This window comes from Gossypium hirsutum, chromosome A01, assembly GCF_007990345.1.
Source record: "Gossypium hirsutum isolate 1008001.06 chromosome A01, Gossypium_hirsutum_v2.1, whole genome shotgun sequence".
Classification (NCBI taxonomy): Eukaryota; Viridiplantae; Streptophyta; class Magnoliopsida; order Malvales; family Malvaceae; genus Gossypium; species Gossypium hirsutum.
This window is the reverse complement of record NC_053424.1, coordinates 115416605-115436843: the sequence shown is the minus strand read 5'-3', so window position 1 is coordinate 115436843 and position 20239 is coordinate 115416605. Positions and strand designations below refer to the sequence as shown.

Genomic DNA, 20239 nt, shown 5'->3' with positions numbered 1-20239 from the left:
TTTGCTCACTTCCTTCGGTAGTAGGCACAATCACATTGTAGTTTGTCTCAGGGTCAGGCACAATTCCCTAATAGGCAAATGACTCGACTTGGGCAGGCTCAATGCTGAGCCCAGGGTTTGTTATACTACTATTGTTCATTATTTACTTTACGATCTTAAGTTGATCTATATTTTCAGAAAATTATTCATTAGTTAATTTCAGTTGTTTTTAGTTTCTTATCTTACAGTTTCAGAAAATATAATCACTAATTATTTTAGTTTAAGTCTTTAGAAATACACTCCTAGTGTTTAGGGTTATATTTATCAAGTCTTGGACTTGTTTTTCTTTAAAGAAAATCATTTTAAAAAATTTTGTGGCTTGTTTTTCCCAAAATACCCTATGAATGCATGCAGACCCTTTTAAAACTTCGGCCGAGTTTGAACTAGATTTAATACCATTAAATGTAACCTCCCTAACTCAGCTTAGACTTTATGGCCAGATTATGAAGACTGCATTGGCCACCAAAATGACTAAGTAATTACGATACTTTTGAAACCTTAAATGAACTCATTTTAGAGAAAAAAAAGTATGGCTGTACTTTGAGTTTGTTTAAAAACATTCAATTTATTAGGTCTTCTGTATTTAAGATTCATTTTAGTGGTTGAAAGTGTTGTTTTAGAAAAATTGTTTTGTTTGTCGATCTGCTTTGTAAAACTCGATGTTACTAATGCAACGAAAAAACCATTATTCATGTCCTTAGGATCTAGTTGCCTTATTGATTTTTTTTTCAAAAATGATTTCTTTACAATGCAGTGGAAATTGGTGAGCAATGTCAAATTTTATTTAAGCTAGATATCATGTATTTCCCTATTATTATGCTTAAGTATCATGCTGCAAAACCCCGAATAAAATATCCAGCCAAAACCAAAATTAAATTACAAACCAAACCAATATAGACTTATGTTATTTATTTAAAAAAGTCTGATGTCTGGGCAACGCTCTGTATGCCGAGGTCGGCCTAGTTTAGTTTTACCTGAAAAAGTTAAACACAGTTAGGAGTGAGCTTATGAAAGTCAGTGTGAGTCAAACAAGTTATTTACATAGATATTGGTTCAATTATAGTAAATTATAGAATCATCAATACAGTAACTATAACAACTTGGCAATTCATCAATCAGTGCATCAATAAAAGTTCATAGCAATTAACGAATCAATGTATGAGCATGGTATGATGCAAATGATGCAATGCAAAGGTTCCTACCTTATCATTCGCTACATACCACGAGTTCCCCCGAACCTGTCTACTGAAGACCAAATAGTGCGAGCTGAAGCTCGATGTGGATAAACCATCTATACATTAGTGCAAATAAACTGTAATATATATGTAGACAAGCTACAAGTATTGTGGACAGGCACTAGTATTGGTAATGCAGATAAATGGCTAATAGTGTGGACAAGCTACCAATAATGCAATCAAATCGTCATTCTCCTCGGTAATCCCAATGTTGTGCACTGACATAATATGCGGGCTTTAACTATTGTCAGTACTCCACGAAACTCCTCCATAAACCATAATAACCCACCCATGCAGATGCAAAATGGCATACAATTAGTGAGCAAACCATGCTATCATTTTCATCTCAATACATGGCATGCTTAACATGCATATCAATAGTCAGTGTCGGTATATGCCTAGCATACTTTTCATTTATAGTAACAGTAGCATGCATACATGCTTTCCATACAGTCCTTTTCACATAAGGTATGTAATTTTAAATAAATACAAACTCAGTATCATACATGGCATTTTACATGCACATCAATCAGTGTCTCAAATTCAACATGCTATACATGCATACAATTCACATATTTTCAATAGAACTTAGCAAACAAAGATTTTATATACCAAATACACTATCAAAAAATTACAGCACAAAGGCATAAATCACATTAAGCTCATACACATCATAATCGGTCCCAACAACACTTATAGCAATCAGCTTTCAATTAGAGTACGTACTAGCTTGACACCTCTTTTATTAGCAATTACGCCATTCAGCCATTCAATAACCAGCAAGAAAATTTTCATTTAAACATATTTTATACAAATTTTAGACTAATTAAACAAAGGAAAAGACCCACACGTCAATTCGCAAGTCCCTAGCACTAATCTGCACGTTTGCACTACCACACTTAAACCTTAAACGTGCCTAAAACTAAATTGTAGCATTTAACGCGTAAAATACTATTAAAACTAGCCTTGAACACCCCAAGGGTTTGGCCAAATCAGTGTTACACCAAAAAAATTTTAGATCCAAATCGTCACGGTAACTTACATTGATTTGATGTGAAACAAGGGCACGAATGAAATTTGACTTTACTGTTGATTCGGGACATTCAAATAAGTACCTAAGATTGAAAGAATACTTAAAAATCAGTAACTAAAAATCATGTTAAGGCATCAGAGCATTCGACCATGGCAACAACTATAAGTGAAATCAAAACAATGCAAGATCTCGCATAGAACAGCACTTACACTACCCGATAACTAGATCTGATATGTCAGATGAATAGGATTGTAACAACTCGATTTAGACCCTATTTGGAAAGGTGGTTTCGAGAACATGAATTCGTATTTAAAATTATCTTTTGTGTTTATTATGAGTGGATTAATATCCGTGAAATTTTCGTGTTTTAATTTTATCGTTTGAGTGCCTGATTTAATAAAAGGGCTTAATCGCGTAAAGTGAAAAGTTAATAGTTAAATATGAAGTACTTAATTGAACTTGTCTTATTAATATGGAGCACTTATAATGTAATTAGTCCATTGGAGTTAGTGATGGACTGTAGTGACCTTATATTATATAGTTTTATTATTATTAATAAAGGTTAAAAAGGTAAAATGTTAAATAATATATGTTATAATAAAACAAAAATTAAAAGCCATTGTGTTCATATTTTTTTGTGCTGACTGAATAACAAAAATAAAGAAATAAAAAAAGAATTTAAGTTTCGGCCAAAGACTAGCTTGATTAGGGTATGTAACTAGCTCGGTTTTTATAATTTTTATGTTTTTGATATCGTTGCAGTGTAATGTACAAAGCCCATGCTTGAATTTATGATTTTTATGAATATTTTGAGTTATTCCATTGATGAATAATTGGTTTTTGTGATGTTATTGATGAAATATGAAAGATATGTTTTGGATTAACATGTTTTGTATTGGAATTTTTGATGATTTTGAGTAATTAGGACTAAATTGAAAAAATAATAAATTGAGGGACTAAAATGTGAAATAAATTAAATGTATGGACTTTTATGAACACAAGGAACATTTGGCCTAAGCATGGTGTGTGCAAATTTTGCATGTTTTGTGTTTTGTGCAATTTGGACTAAATTGTAAAAAGTGTGAAATGTCAGGAGTAAAATGGTAATTTTCCCATTTATGTGTTCTTGGGCTATAATGAGTGAAAATATGTTTGAATGAGTTTAATTTGAATATGTTTAGATCAAGAACCAAAGAAATCAGATTTAGATCGGGGGAAACCAAAGTTGTTGATTAGCTGTCCCGTTCCAATTCTCGTTGTCCGATGTAAGTTTATAAGCAAATAAATGTTGTTAATTTTGAATATATGTGAATTTAAAATGCCGAATTGAATTTTATTAGTATATATATATGATGGTCGAATGGTTATAAACATGGGAGCAATGTGTATAAGTTCGTTTCAACCGAGTTACGATGTCCAAAAGCCCCGTATGAACCTTAGGAATAGCTAGGATACATATGTCATGACATAGGATTTATGATATGTGTTCTCATGTAAGACCACTTCTGGGACGTTGGCATCGATATATGTGGTTACGTGTAAGACCATGTCTGGGACATTGGCATCATATTTGATTCGTGTAAGACCCTGTCTGGGACAGTGGCATCGATATGTGATAGCATGTAAGACCACGTTTGGGACGTTGGCATTGTACGATATATGTGATTATCTGAGTATCCTATTATATTCCGAATGGTTCAACGGGCAATGATAATTTCGATTGAAAATGTAAAACGAGCTAAAGTGATCAGGTATGTGATAGCTTATTACCTATTTGAAATAAGGTAAGTAGGTTACTTGATATGTGTTGCAAATCATGTATGATATAAATGAAAAATGTAGGAGCATATGGAAAGTATATTCGGCCTTTTGATTATATAATGTGAATATTTATGAAATGATTCACTAATTTATGTATATGAGTTTATGGATATTCGATTATAAAATGGTACTATGGTTTTGAAATTGAATGTTATTTTGATAATAGAAACATGTATATTCGGCCAAGGTATAGTTTGTTTTATGGAAGTATATGTTATATATGAAATCTTGATCTTGAAAATAAATGTGATTATGATAGCATAAATTAGTTTGGTTAAGTTGAGTTGATATTAACATTGAATTATTTATTTGCTTATGACTTACTAAGGTATAATAGCTTACTGTGTGTGTTTATGTTTGCCTCTGTTTTATAGATTTTGAAGTCTAGATATGAGCTCGGGGATTGTCAGCAAGTCTATCACACTATCGACTGTTTTTGGTACATTATAAGTTTAAACTTGATATTATGGCATGTATAAGCTAGGTTATGTTTGGTTAAGTTTGAAGTTGTGTATATCTTAAGCCATGCGAAATCGCTAATATGCTATGAGAGAATATGAAACTTTAGTCAAGTTTATATGTGTTTTATGTATTGAGAATGGTTGGTGATTTTGGATGTGGTTTGATTGAGTCGGCATGGTATATACATAAGTAAGTTTGGTTGATTTAGCTATGGTTCATGTTAAGATAAAATATACATGTGAACTTGGTTGTTATGTTTGGTTAAGGTGTTATATGTGATTTGGCATTAAAGGTTATTTGGTTATATCCGAACATGGTAAGAGTTTTTTTTATATGTTTATTATATGGTATGTAAGTTTTGTGTTTTGGATATATATCTATATTTGGTTAATGACTAATTGTTGAAAAGTATAATTTGTAATATGAATTGGTTTGGAAATTGTTTATAATGTACTTGTGTATTTGGTTATATGTTGAAAATATATGTGATGTGTAACATCCCGAAATAGGGCCTAGTCAGAATAGTGGTCTTGGGACAACAAATATGGCATCAAAATATTTATTTTATGGTTATTATGAGGCCTAGAATATTAGTATATGCATGTGTTAAAGTTTCATGAAGAAATTCTAAGTATAAGATGTCCAATTGGAAATTAGGGACTAAATTGAATAAATTGAAAACTTGGTTTCTAGAAGAAATTTGTATGAAATTGCTTTAGATTATGAATTAGAAGGTCTTGGAGAGCAATTTTCCCAAATTCTAAATTTTTGGACAAAAATGGGCTTGCATGGATAAAATTTTAAAGAAAGGGCATAAGGGCATTTTGGTCATTAGGCATTTTAATGAAATAAAAAAAGAAAAATGGAGCAAAAATATGCTCATCTTCTTCCCATAGCTGCCGAAATTTGGAGGACACCATAGCTAGGGTTTCTTCAATTTTCAAGCTCAATAGTAAGTGCTCCCAAGCCCCGTTTTTCATGTTCTTGGTATTTTTGAAATCCCAGTAACTTGATCTCTCCATTTCTACCCATATTTCATGCTAGGGTTCATGTTTAAAAATTTACCCATGCATGATTTAATTGTGTTTTGATGGACTATGGAGTAATATGAAAGATTAATGTGCGTTAAACATCTTTTTCTAGTTGTTTTTCATGAGAAACCCTTATAAGGACCATTTTGCAAAAGATGTAAATGTGTGGTAGAAATGAGAAATAATTGATAATGTGGGCTACCATAAGAGATAAAAATGTTCGGCTAGGCTTGGGTGAGATAGAAATTGCGTGTGTTTCATTATACGAGCCTAGGGACTAAATTGTAAAAATGTCAAAGGTTAGGGGAAAATTGGTTATTTGGACTAGGAGTAGATATTAAACTTGAAATGTATAATGTGGGGTATTAATGAGTTAATTTTTCTATTATAGACCCCGAGGAACAAATTCCGGAGGTTAATCGTGGTAAACGCAAGGTTTCGGAATAACCAAAACATAATCCGAAAAGAATACCAGGTAAGTTCAGATAACTTAAAGTAAACCCCTAATATACATAATTGTATGATTTATGAATGCATGATATTTGCATTTATTGATGGTATGAAAATGCATGAAATGCACCTTTGGTAATGACTTGTTGATAACTGTCTCGATTGAGGTTAAAAAGGGAATTCGATGGATAAACCATGTTTTACATGTGAATTGAGATCCCGCGTGTGTTGCAGTAAGGATTTAGCCCGGACGGGTAATCTGTGATCTCAAATATGGAAAGGAATCTAGCCCGGACGGGTGTTTGTTGAATGATCGAGCCTCCCGAAGAATATATGTGCTTTGAATTTAGCCCGGACGGGTAATCTGAATTGGGCCTGATTTAGCCTGGACTAGTAATCCCGACATCACCTCACGAGTTCATATAATGGGGGATTTAGCCTGGACTGGTAATCCCGCCATATGATGTGAGGTTCGTGGGAGTGCATATATGTAAAATGATCATTCGTAAGAATTGAAGGATAATGGGTATTCCATCGAGATTTCCTAAAAACTCAACGAGATTAACATGGGATATATATATGTGTGTCTGTGTGTGTGTGTGTGTGAATGAAATGTTGAATGATGAGCTCATCTAGTTAAATTACATGATTATATGACTAACTCATTGATTGAGTGCATGTGATAGGAAATCATTTCATAATGGATGATTTCATGAATTAAGTATGGATGTATGCTAATTACTCGGTAAGTTTACTTTCTGGTTATTTGAGCTTACTAAGCATGTAAATGCTTACCCCTCTCTTTTTCCCTGTCTCACAGAGCTCGAGGACTCGAACGGATTGGAGGACAATTGGAGAGTCAACATACTATCAACTAAACAAGCTTTGGTATAAAGACTTTGTTTATTTTGTTAAATGGCATGTATAGTATTTTTGAGTATTTTATTATATGAGTCATTTGATTTGCCAAGTTAAGGCATGTAAAATATGTTTATTTCTTTGTATATGGCCATGAAAATTTGGCTTAATTTAAGTAGGCTATGACCTACGATATTATACATGGTTTTAATTACTAATGACGGGTTGTTCTCATTGGCAATGAGTTACATGAATGAGCCAATTTCGGATGGATTAATGTAACATGAGAACTCATGACTCTAAAGAGGAAATAACCATTTATGTATGAAACCAATGATATGAGGTTTCTAAACAACTATTTCCATTAAGATTATTTACACGCGTAAATTATGTTCTCTATCAAACTTGGTAACCGCTAGGCACAAGTAGTAGAAAGGGGTGACTAAAGGCTTGGAAAATAGCCTATTAGAGTCCACATGGTTGGATACACGGGCTTGTGTCTAGACCTTGTGTGACACACGATTTTCTCCTATGGGCGTGTGCTATGGCCGTGTGGCCTCTGCACTCAAAATTTTAGCTCAAAGTCTTACACGGGTAAGCCACACGAGCGTGCGCCATAGCCGTGTTAAAATGACAGTGTCGTCCACGGGCAGGCAGCACGGGCATGTTTCATGGCCTTGTTGATAAGTCAGTGTTGCCCACGGTTGAAGGGCATGGGCGTGCCCCAAGATACACGGGTGTGTGAGTCCACACGGCCCACCTACACGGGCGTGTGACACTTCATGATAAAGAAAATCTTCCGAGAAGCCCAATGTTTATCAAACGTGTCTGAATTTGTCCCGCATTGCCTTCCGATATATTATAGGTCTCAAAGGCCTATACAAGGGACAAGATGTTCATGATTGAAAGGTTTTAATTCAAATGAAATTTTGTGACCCGAGTTAGTACACTGAAAGTGTAAAGTTCCGGTAATACCTCAAGCCCTGTCTGGTGTTGGATACGGGTTAGGGGTGTTACATGATGGTTATAATCAACTTTGTGATTCAGCAATGATGGTTTAAGAGGAAAAACATTGAGTATAAATTGTATGTGAAATGGCTATATAGATTCATTTTGTAACGCCCCAAATCTTAAATAATTATTTTTGTATGGTTGTGACACAATTGTGTGTCTGCTTCAGTGGTTAAGTGTCCCGTGAAGTGTCTGAGAAGTCTTGGGTTCAAGCCTTGATTTGTACAAAAATTATGTTTTGATGGTCGTGAAACTAACTAAAAATTTGACTTAAGGCAAGCGCACCTATCGAACAGTAGTATAGTTATGGTGAGACCGAAAATATCGTATCCACGAGGACAAAAAGTACTAGTAATTACTATCTCTTTATTATCTAGCCTAAAAAATTAAGAGAATGTTTTATCTAAAACTAATTATCTAATTAACTAAGATTACGACAGAGATTAAGGTTGAAAAATACTTTTTAGAAAATCGATAGAGAAAACAATACCCAATGAAAAATCCACCTAGACTTCACTTATTACTTTTGAGTTAGACGATTTATTCACTTGACCTAATCCGTAGAAATCCTTAATTTATGTTAATATCTCTCTCAAGACTAAAAACAACTGACTCTAGGTTGATTAATTGAAATCTCTTTCTAATTGAAACCCCTATTGTCGCATTAACTCGATCTATGGATTCCCTTATTATATTTGACTCTAATCCAGCAGATTTATGTCGTCCTATCTCTAGGATTGTATGTAACTCCGCTTAATTATAAATGATCTACTCTTAAACAGGAACTTTTTCTCCACTAAATAAGCACATCAAAAACCTAAATTAATATCCTGAAATATTAAAGCATGTATTAGAACTCACAACTAAGAATAAGAACAAGTATTTATCATATAATTCAACTAGTAATAAGATCCGTCTTAGGTTTCATCTCCCCTAGGTATTTAGGGAGTTTAGTTCATAATAATAATGGAAAACATCTCAAAGTTTGGGAAACAACATAAAATAAAGAAACCCAAAGAACTTCTAGGAAATTGGATGGAATTCTTCAGTCTTGATGTAGATCCTACCTCTGAGGTGGTTCTGATGGTTGTCCTTGAATATTTTCCGCCTTTAATTTTGCGTGTCCCCTCTAATCATCTTCTAGGGTGTTCATATAGACTTTAAAATGCCTAAAATAGCCCAAAATTAGCCTTTTCCAAGTAGAACTAGACTTGGGCTCGACAGGGACACGACCGTGTGCCATGCCCGTGTGAAGGTGCTCAGACCGTGTGCAATTCTGACTTGGATTAATGTCGATACGGCCATGACACATGGGCATGTGGTCTACCCGTGTGTCCCACACGGGCGTGTGGATCACTGTGTGGAAGTGCCTAGGCCGTGTGAAACACTGATTTAGGCCCAATTTGTCCGTTTTGGCCAGTTTCTCGTTCTTTTGCTATCCTAAGCTTTCCTGAGTATAAAACATGAATTAAAGGATTAGGAGCATCAAATTCAATGAAACCAAGGAAAAATCATCCATAAATATGCAAGCATGAGGTAAAAATATGTATATATTATGGTTTATCAAATATCCCACACTTAAGCATTTGCTTGTCCTCAAGCATAATCCTCAACTCACAAATAAAATAAATCCTTCTCAACTTATAATTCTCATCAATAATGTTTCGAAGTAATCCTAGCAATCATACATTGAAAGCTTAACTAAAAGAACATTAAAGTTTCCAAAAATCCAAATTGAGCATTTCAATCATAAAATCGTAGTATCCCCTTTATCTAAGTAATTACCTTTAATTTCAAATTGACATGGGTTACATTCCTTACTAAAGATTCACTCAAATCACTCAAAGTGTTTAAGGTTCAATAATTAAGCACTCAATAGTCAAACATGAAAATTTATTACATAGGCTTGCATGAAAATCAAATCTCCACCACTATAATAAGATGATACACAAATCAAAAGGTCTTTAACAGGGTTGTAATAGGGCTTGGGTTAAAGGTATGGATAAAGGCTGCAAAAAAGGGTTAGAATTGAGATTAATTTAATAGATTACCAAACTTAGAAAACAAAACTAATCACTGAATTACAAACAAGTGCTAGAATTAACACTAACTAAAACTAATGAAGGGAGCTTTTCTCTCAATATGATAACTATTCCAAGCTCTTTGGAACAATATGAAATTTGAATGAATATACAGTTTTTTTTAAGAATAAGAACAATAATGGAAAGTACATAACAAAAAATAATTCGGCAACTGGAATGAACGAACATAGTTAGGTAACTAATCAAATCAAATCTCGATAAAAAGGGAGTCAATGAGAAGGGAAAATTTCTTAACAAATCAAAAAGGGTTAAGTTGAGGGCTACTATTAAGGGGAAAATTAAGAATTAATAGTTAAGGCTCAAAGGGGTTCACTAAGGGTCAATTATGTGGGTAGGCTTTTTGTGGAGTAAATGGGGTAAAACCTAAGTGCCTTTATCATTTTAGTACATCAAATCAAAGGTGTGGTCTTGACATGTATAACCATTGCAAGTTCTAGAATAACAAAACAATGTTGACACACTCGTAACCAATAAAATCAGTGAGCAAGAAAGATATATGCTCTAAAAGGCTCAAAATCTCACGAAAATTATGGGTATTTGATGTCAATCCTATGAATTCAAAACTTCAAGATAATACCACAATTCAGGGAAACAACCTAGCAATTGTACTTCTCAAAAGTCAACTTATCATGCTTGATTCTCTAATGTCTTAAAGTTTAAACAACCAATGCACAGTTACCTATGATTTAATTCAAAACTTATCAATAAAAATCATAAATCAATCAAAATTTACTCTAATAATAATGTGAGAAAATTATTTGAGAATAAGATAAAAATTCAAGGAGTTTCTGATAATCACATAAATAACCTCCCCACACTTAAGATGTACATTGTCCTCAATGTACAAATATAGAACATAAGCATAATATCAGAAGAGAGGGAGAGAAGCAAAACTGCCTTGATTTTGGATGTAATCCTTGGAAGAACACAAGCAAGATTTGTGGAGAAAGCTGAATAAAAGGTATGCTTCTGAGTTACTAATAAGAAAATAAACACCACTGTGGAAGAGAATTAAGGCATTACTTGAGAATTATTATAAGTATAAACATGGTTCAGAATAGAAAACATAAGTCTTCAAAAATAAATAAGAGACAAAATAGAATTGAAATAAAAATAAAAATAAAAATAATAGTAAAATAAAAGGATTCAAAGGTCCTCATTATCAGATGCCTCGTGGGTCGACGGTGCTGAAGGAGAGATGTGGAGGTGGTGGCAAATCTGTTGAAGAGTGGCATCAATGCTGTCGAACCGCTCAAAGCACTGCTGCTCAAAGCGAGTGACTCACTCGGATAAATCTGTCAAAGTGGCAGCAGGAGGTCGGTGACTTGGTGGTGGTGGTGGGGGTGGCTCCTCGTGAGGGGGAAGGACATCATCAGTAATGTCCTCTGGCTCATCCTGGTCATCAGACTGAACGAGTCTGTACTGAGGGGGGTCGAATCCACGGCGTCGCTCTATCATCCTCATGTGGATCATGCTAAATATTCCTTGAGGGGACATTTGGCCTACTAGTGTGGGTAGGCTTTTTGTGGAGTAAATGGGGTAAAACCTAAGTGCCTTTATCATTTTAGTATATCAAATCAAAGGGGTGGTCTTGACATGTATAACCATTGCAAGTTCTAGAATAACAAATCAATGCTGACACACTCGTAACCAATAAAATCAGTGAGCAAGAAAGATATATGCTCTAAAAGGCTCAAAATCTCACGAAAATTATGGGTATTTGATGTCAATCCTATGAATTCAAAACTTCAAGATAATACCTCAATTCAGGGAAACAACCTAGCAATTGTACTTCTCAAAAGTCAACTTATCATGCTTGATTCTCTAATGTCTTAAAGTTTAAACAACCAATGCACAGTTACCTATGATTTAATTCAAAACATATCAATAAAAATCATAAATCAATCAAAATTTACTCTAATAATAATGTGAGAAAATTATTTGAGAATAAGATAAAAATTCAAGGATTTTCTGATAATCACATAAATAACCTCCCCACACTTAAGATGTACATTGTCCTCAATGTACAAATATAGATAATAGCAACATAAGCATAATATCAGAAGAGAGGGAGAGAAGCGAAACTGCCTTGATTTTGGATGTAATCCTTGGAAGAATACAAGCAAGATTTGTGGAGAAAGCTGAATAAAAGGTATGATTCTGAGTTACTAATAAGAAAATAAACACCACTGTGGAAGAGAATTAAGGGATTACTTGAGAATCATTATAAGTATAAACATGGTTCAGAATAGAAAACATAAGTCTTCAAAAATAAATAAGAGACAAAATAGAATTGAAATAAAAATAAAAATAAAATAATAGTAAAATAAAGGGATTCAAAGGTCCTCATCATCAGATGCCTCGTGGGTCGAAGGTGCCGAAGGAGAGATGTGGAGGTGGTGGCAAATCTGTCGAAGAGTGGCATCAATGCTGTCGAACCGCTCAAAGCACTGCTGCTCAAAGCGAGTGAATCACTCGGATAAATCTATCAAAGTGGTAGCAGGAGGTCGATGACTTGGTGTTGGTGGTAGGGGTGGCTCCTCGTGAGGGGGAAGGACATCATCAGTAATGTCCTCTGGCTCATCTTGGTCATCAGACTGAACGAGTCTGTACTGAAGGGGGTCGAATCTATGGCGTCGCTCTATCATCCTCATGTGGATCATGCTAAATATTCCTTGAGGGGACATCTGGCCTACTAGTGTGAGTGTCGATGACATTTCTGGAGTGTTGAAGAGGCCGAAGTGTCGAGCGAGGCATGTAGGGTCCAAGGCAAATGGGACCCCTCCTATGGCAATCTGTCTAGTGGCAAAAAGCGAGGGTGATAAAATATGCCAAGTCAAATACATGACCAGTCGCCATGCTCCATAAGAAGTAAGCATCGATGGTGCTGACGACGCCAGTGTTCTCTCTCCTTCTAGTCAATGTATGAGCCAATATAGCATGGATGTAGCGTAGTGTTGGAGGAAGAGAAGTCGCCTTTGAGCGACTTGCGTCATAGGAAACAGTACTTGCTGTAAGGTCGGTCCAATAGCAAGAGGGCGAGTAGTGTATGTGTCGGTGAAGTTGTAAAAAATTCTTGGAAGCCATGAACTCCTCCGTGTAAAGGCCCAAAGCAGCTCCGAAATCTGGTACACTCATGTGCCTTACAAGTCCACCAAGTCTAAAAATGATAGTACTAGCCTCGTCATGTGTATTCATCACATGCTGTAGATGGAACGTAGTACAAAACTCCAAGGTCAGCTCCAAGTAGGTGGGCTCGATAATTGCAAAGAATCGATTCCACGGGGCAATATCGAAATGGAATCAAACAAGGTGAGCAAGGTAAACCTACTCCAAAGCGGCCCAATCAATACAACGGCCCACACCTAGTGGTCGCACGCGCAAAAGTTGAAACAAGTTGTCCTATGGGTTGGAGGAGAATCGAAACAAAGGATGACGACCTTTGGTCGAGGCGCTCGAGGAGGTTGTGCCTGGGCCCTTCCGCTTTTTTGAAGTGGGGACGGCAATCTTCTTGCCTCGTGCCTAAAAAGAACGAACAAAAATAAAAAAAAGTAAATAAATAAACCAACAGAAGCAAGAGAGACTAATAATAATGTCAGAAATAATAATAATAAAAATAAATAAATGAGAACAATAAGCAAACGAAGAAAAATTATGCGAAAACCTAAAGGATACTAATAATGAGTGATAAAATTTAAAAATGAGCATAGTAATAAGAAAAGTTAATATGCAACTAGCATCAATAATCCACTAGTCCTAATATAATGCAGCCAATAACAAAAATACAGATGAGACAATAATAAATAGAAAATAATTTTATCAAATAAAACCCCGAATACTAAAATGGAAAACTAAGTAATATGAACTAGAAATGTCATTAAAAAGAGCAAAGAAAATTAAAAGTAATAATAATAATAAAGAAAATAAGTAATAAAGAAGTAAATGAAGATTAAATAAAATAAACATAAACTGAAAATAAAAATGGGAAAAAATGAGACCAACAAACGGTGGTAGTTGACCGACGGTAGGGTGCGGAGGGAAGGGGGCACGGGTGTGAGGGCTTGGTTGTGCTGCGTGAAGAAGGGAGAGGGTGGGGGTGGCTGTTTGGTTAAGATAAAAAATGAGAAAGAAAGAGGAGAGGGGAGAAAGTGAAAGAAAGAGGAAAGAAATAAAGAAAAGAGAAGGAAAGAAAGAGAATGAGAGCAAGGAGAGAAGCTAGGTGGTGGCCGGAGTGGGGGAAAAAAGGGGTTGCGGCGGCTAGGGTTTGGAGGGAAATTTTAGAACAAGAATATAAAAGTGAAAGTTAGGGTTTAGGGGGTTTTAAAAAGGGGACACGACCGTTGGAGGCCCGTGTTGGGCCACACAGTCTTGTCACACACCCGTGTAGCTCGAGTTTAGCCCTTGTTTGTCGTGAAAATTAAATGTCCAATCGTCATACGGGCTAGGGACACGCCCTTGTGTCTTGGCTATGTGGTTCACACGGCCGTATCGCATGACCATGTTCTATGTTGTTCGTTTCTCCCACGCCCGTGTGATATCCTACATGGCCGTGTGCCCTGCCCGTGTAACTCTCTAACTTGTTTAAAATTTGAAAAAGTAAGCTCCAGGTTTCACACAGCCTAGGACACACCCGTGTGTCCTGGCCGTGTGGTCCACACAGCAGTGTCGCACGCCCGTGTGGATCTATCGTAGGCCGTGTGTATGTCAATTTTTGGAAAATTTCAGCCCTATTTCCACACGGCCAAAGAGATGCTCGTGTGTCTAGGCCGTGTGGGTCACTGTTCCTGCATAAAAACACGGAAAATAGCTAAAATAAACTAGTTAGTGGTGTTAGTGCTCGAGTTGCCTCCCGAGAAGCGCTTATTTAGAGTCTAAGCTCAACTTACCTCTCATTCACATTGTTATGGCGGATCACAGAGTCGAGACTCCTTTTTCTCACTATCAATTCTATCATCCACATAAAGTCTAAGTCGAGTAATATTTACCTTTAAAGTGCCGAATTGAGAATGATTTACCTCGACTTACCGTATGGGAAAACATTCAGTACCATGAAAAGAGTCACTCCGTTTGCATTAAGCTCTGAAGTAGCAATTCAGGGGTCCTTTTCATCTAACAAAACTTTATCCCCAACTTTAAATTACGTTGTTTCATCCTTGAGCCTATCGTGGTGCCGCTTTGATTCATTGTATGCTTTTGGTTTCTCCTTGACATGTGTTCGCCATTCGTCTAGTTCATCAAGCTGAAGCCTCCGTTCTTCATGAGTCGTTCTGTTTTTATTGCATGGATTAAAATGTGGCTCCATCACGTTCGTCCTAAGGGTTTCCTGAAAAGGAGTTTGATCCATAATGTTATTCATATCAACAGAACTTGTATAGCCATCTTGCTTACTAGATAATTTAGTCGAATCACGAGCTTGGAGAGCAATCGTGTCATCTCCTTCACGAAGTATTAGTTCTCCTGTGCCAACATCATTGATAGTCCTAACAGTTGCTAAAAAGGGTCGTCCTAAAATCAAAAGCACGTCACTATCCTCTTCCATGTCTAGAACAAAAAAATCAACTGGGAATATAAATATATCAATTTTGACTAGCACTTCTTCAATGATACCCTTAGGAAACCTAATTGTTTTATCTGCCAGTTGAATGCTCATCCTAGTTTGTTTTGGTTTCCCAAGACCTAGTTGTTTAAACAATTTACAGGGCATAACATTAATGCTCGCCCCTAGATTAGCCAACGCATTATTAATATTTAAACTACCTATTAAGCAAGGAATCGTAAAACTCCCTAGATCTTTCAACTTGTTTGGTAGCTTATTCTGTAGAATGGCTGAGCAATCTATGTTTAATTCCACCTATGACGCATCATCTAACTTTCTTTTATTAGCCAAGAGCTCCTTTAAAAATTTCACTGTGTTTGACATCTGCGAAAGAGCTTCAATAAACGGTAAGTTAATATGTAATTTTTTTAATAATTTAAGGAATTTGCTGAATTGTTCGTCCATGTGGTCTTTCCTTGTCACCTTAGGATATGGCACACCAGTTTTATACTTTTTACTTACCGGCTCTTGTGTACCATGATTCATCTCATCCTTACCATTACTCACCACAGCCTCCTGCCTCTTTTCAAATTTAGATTCAACTAACCCTTCTTCGTCGCAAACAGTAATGGCCTGGAGTTGCTCCTTTGGGCTAGTTTCTGTGTTACTGGGCATGCTACCTTATGGTCGTTCAGAAAACAACTTAGCAAAATATCCTATTTGAGTTTCGAGTCCTTAAATCAATGCTTTTTTATTCTTAAGTGCTGTTTTGATATTCTAAAAACGAGTTTCTAACACCAAGATGAATTTTGTAAGCATCTCGTCAAGGTTCATTTTTTTCTCTTGTTGGTAAGGTGGTTGCTGAAAACTTGGAGGATGTTTTGGTTTTTGATTTCCTTGACCACCCCACAAGAAATTGGGATGGCTCCTCCATCCTGCATTATAAGTGTTACTATACGGGTTATTTTGAGATCTAGAATTATTACCCATATAATGGACTTGTTCCTCCTCGGTGCTAGGGTTTTCGATGCATAGTCTGTGTTGTGTACTCTTCCTTCATTTGAATCACACCTCATCACTGGATGTACCTGAGTAGAACCATACAAACCATCAATCTTTTTATTTAAAAGTTCTACTTGGTTAGATAGCATAGTCACCACGTCGAGGTTGAAAACACCAGCTGCTTTTGTCGGCTTCGTTCTCATAACTTGCCACTGATAGTTATTCAGTGACATCTCTTCAATAAATTTGTAAGCCTCTTCAGGTGTTTTATTGTTTAAAGTTCCACCGGCGGCTGTGTCGATCAATTGCCTTGTTGAAGGGTTCACACTATTGTAAAAAGTCTGAACCTGTAGCCATAGAGGTAATCCATGGTGAGGGCACGTTCTTAATAAGTCCTTGTATCTCTCCCACGCATCATAAAGAGTTTCTAGATCCATCTACACAAAAGAAGAGATATCATTCCTCAATTTAGCCGTTTTAGCCGGCAGAAAATATTTAAGCAAAAATTTTTCGGTCATTTGTTCCCAAATAGTGATTGACCCTCGTGGTAACGAGTTTAACCACTATTTAGCTTTGTTCCTCAATGAGAATGGAAACAACCGAAGGAGAATGGCAACATTAGAAATGCCATTGATCTTAAAGGTGTCGCAGAATTCTAAAAAATTTGGTAAATGAGTGTTTGGATCCTCGTCCTGCAAACCATCAAACTGGACAAACTGTTATATCATTTGAATAGTTTTAGGTTTCAGTTCAAAATTATTTACAACAACAGCGGGCCTAACTATACTCGATTCAGTTCCTGTTAAAGTAGGTTTAGCATAATCATACATAGTACGAGGAGCAGGATTTTGATTTACTGGATTTGCAGCAACCACAGGAGGTAGCAGATTATTCTGATTTTCATCCATCTCCTCGATTGTGGTATGAATCTCGTACTCTTGTCCTTCCTCTATGTATTGAAGTCTTCATCTTATTTCTATTTGGTTTCTGCGGGCTGTGCTTTCGATCTCACTGTCGAAAAGTAGAGATCCTGACGGACTTCTTCTAGTCATAAACTATAAAAACCTGCTAGAAGTAAAAAAAATAAAATTTAGTAATTAAGAAAAATTAAAAACAAAATTAAATTGGAATAAAAATAAAGAATGGCTAAAGTAATAAAAATTAAGCATTCCTAATATCTTCATCACCGGCAACGACGCCAAAAACTTGATGGTCGTGAAACTAACTAAAAATTTGACTTAAGGCAAGTGCACCTATCGAACAGTAGTATAGTTATGGTGAGACCAGAAATATCGTATCCACGAGGACTAAAAGTACTAGTAATTACTATCTTTTTATTATCTAGCCTAAAAAATTAAGAGAATGTTTTATCTAAAACTAATTATCTAATTAACTAAGATTACGACAGAGATTAAGGTTGAAAAATACTTTTTAGAAAACCGATAAAGAAGACAATACCCAAGGAGAAATCCACCTAGACTTCACTTATTACCTTTGAGTTAGACGATTTATTCACTTGACCTAATCCGTAGAAATCCCTGATTTATGTTAATATCTCTCTCGATACTAAAAACAACTTACTCTAGGTTGATTAATTGAAATCTCTTTCTAATTAAAACCCCTATTGTCATATTAACTCGATCTATGGATTCCCTTATTAGATTTGACTCTAATCCGATAGATTTATGTCGTCCTATCTCTAGGATTGCATGCAACTCCGCTTAATTATGAATGATCTACTCTTAAACAGGGACTTTTGCTCCACTGAATAAGCACATCAAAAACCTGAATTAATATCCTAGAATATTAAAGCAAGGATTAGAACTCACAATTAAGAATAAGAATAAGTATTTATCATATAATTCAACTAGTAATAAGATCCGTCTTAGGTTTCATCTCCCCTAGGTATTTAGGGAGTTTAGTTCATAATAATAATGGAAAACATCTCAAAGTTTGGGAAACAACAAAACATAAAGAAAACCAAAGAACTTCTAGGAAATTGGATGGAATTCTCCAGCCTTGATGTAGGTCCTGCCTCTGATGTGGTTCTGATGGCTGTCCTTGAGTATTTTCCGCCTTTAATTCTGCGTGTCCCCTCTAATCGTCTTCTAGGGTGTTTATATAGACTTTTGAATGCCCAAAATAGCCCAAAATTAGCCTTTTCTGAGTAGAACTAGACTTGGGCTCGACAGGGACACGGTCATGTGCCACGCCCGTGTGAAGGTGCTTAGGCCGTGTGCAATTCTGACTTGGATTAATGTCGACATGGCCATGACACACGGGCGTGTGGTCTACCCGGGTGTCACACACAGGCGTGTGGATCACCCGTGTGAAAGTGCCTAGGCCGTGTGAAACACTAATTTAGGCCTAATTTGTCTGTTTTTTTGCTGTTTCTCGCTCTTTTTGGTATCCTAAGCTTTTCTGAGTATAAAAACATGAAATTAAAGGATTAGGAGCATCAAATTCAACGAAACTAAGGAAAAATCATCCATAAATATGCCAAGCATGGGGTAAAAATTTATATATTATGGTTTATCATGTTTCTTACTTGAATAACTCTGTCGCTAATCAGTAGGCTTCTTAAATAAATATGAGAATTTTACGACATAAAGAGCCTACTGGTTTAGGGGGTAAGTGGTGTGTTACATATGTTAGAGGATTAAAGTTCGAATCCTGGTGGGGGCAGTAGAGTGTTTTATTTTGCTGCCTTTGTCGTATGGGTAGTAGAAGTTGACCGAAACACTACTGAGTGGAGTGGATTTTGAATGGGTGGTTGAAGAGATTATGATGGAGAGATTTTAGGAGGAAAATTTGGGATGTTGAGGTTGTGGAGGAGCTGTGCCGAATTTAAACTTTAGGCACTCAGAATTCGGCTAGGGACGATCTGACTTTTGCATTTTGGTTCTTTTCTCCCTTGGTGCCGAATTCTATCTCTAGTGTTACCATATTTTTCTCTCATCGGGTTCTTTCATTTTACTTTTCTTGGGATCGAGTGTAGCAAAGAATCATTCTGGGTTTGACAAGTTTTTCCCCTCGGTTTCTTTTCTTGATTGAACAACTCCATCTTCTCTCTCTCTCATTCGGTTTGTTGTTTGACCGAATACCTTCTTTTCCCTTCTCTATTCTTTTTCCCTCTCTCAACCATTGCTCTCTTAGACCGAATACCCTTTTCTTTCCTCCATAAAACTTTTTCAAATCCTTGCTAGCTCTCTTAATCGGTTTTGAGCCGTCACCACCTCCTTTTATGCATTGGCCGAATATCCCTTGTCTCTTTTCCCTGAAACAGCCTGAATTTGGGCCTAGTCAAAACAGCGATTTTGGGACCACTAATCCAAATTCATAGAAATCATTTTATTATTAATTTTAAGTTATATTAGTGCATGAAAAATTTGGTGAAGTAATTTTAGTGATTTCATGCTTAATTGTGAAAAATGACTAAATCGCATAAAGTACAAAAGTCCTATTTTGATAGCTAAGGGTGTCAAATAGCTAGAGAACCTAAATTGGAGGTCTTTAAAGGACAATTAGACCCTTTAGAATAGCATGGCCAGCCATAGGAGACCAAGGTGGTCAAAAGTCAAATTTTGGTAAAATTAGGTGTTAAAACTGAATAAAATAAAACAAATAGTAAAAGTTGTCATTTTTTTCATCTCTCTCTT

The 20239-nt window shown here is 35.9% G+C and overlaps 1 non-coding gene across 1 annotated transcript; it reads left to right on the top strand.

The window, feature by feature from the left end:
• The first annotated feature begins 16943 nt into the window (after positions 1-16943).
• On the top strand, positions 16944-17050 carry LOC121206441 (small nucleolar RNA R71). The gene has a single exon (XR_005901489.1). It is a non-coding gene; the product is annotated as a small nucleolar RNA R71 (small nucleolar RNA).
• The last annotated feature ends 3189 nt before the right edge of the window (positions 17051-20239 follow it).